This window comes from Rhagoletis pomonella, unplaced genomic scaffold (genome assembly GCF_013731165.1).
Source record: "Rhagoletis pomonella isolate Grant_MI unplaced genomic scaffold, Rhpom_1.0 Rhpom_scaffold_00202, whole genome shotgun sequence".
NCBI classification, from domain to species: domain Eukaryota; kingdom Metazoa; phylum Arthropoda; class Insecta; order Diptera; family Tephritidae; genus Rhagoletis; species Rhagoletis pomonella.
In genome coordinates this window covers 85234-86096 of record NW_023458756.1, presented here as the reverse complement: position 1 = coordinate 86096, position 863 = coordinate 85234, and positions in this window count along the sequence as shown.

The window sequence follows — 863 nt, the reverse complement described above, 5'->3', positions numbered from 1 at the left end:
GGGACAATTCAGCACATCACTAGTCGCCCTCATTCTCGCCGCTCTCAGTTGTCAACTCTACGATGACGTCACGCTAAAATTACTCTCACGAATTATGCTGCAATCGGCGCAATCTTGTATTCTATCATTCTTAATGTGATTTAACTGTAACATGGATACGCAAAACGAGATTTAAGTAAATAAGAGAGCAGGTTGAATTTAGTGAATTGATTACTCTATCGTTTGTGCTCGATTGTTGATTATGCTAATTTGTGGCTATCGCCACATGTATACATACATGTGTATAGTATTTGAAGTTCAATAAGGACAGCATAAAATAAGCGTCCGAATGAAGTTATTTATGATGACTATAAGACACATTTAAGAGCCTCTAAAAAACTCTGGAACGATTCATATGAGACCAAAAATTGCTTTAAAAAGAGTTCAAAATGAGCCGTTTATGAAGCCAATAAGAGTCCAATACGACTCATTTGGAGGCTCATTTGATGTATGGATTGAAGCTCATATAAGTCGACCTTCGGAGGAAGGAAAACACACTAGTTTCGGGCTCTTAAATGAGCTCATTATGACCGTAAAGGCTTCGAAATGGAACTCCTTAAAGACTCACTAAGGACTCCAAATGTATATTTCATTGATATGTACATATCTCTCGCTCATAAGAATAGCACTTATTGAATCTTGTTTTTCGTTTTGCACATGCATTTTCCTTTTACTTTAAAATTTCAATACTTCACACAAATTAAAAAAACGTTTTTCTCGATAAGTCAATGCTGAAACCACACGCTTTATTTCCTTTTAAATAAATTTCTTCTAATTCCGCAAATTAGAAATTCGCTAGAAATGTAAATACATAATTAATTCCA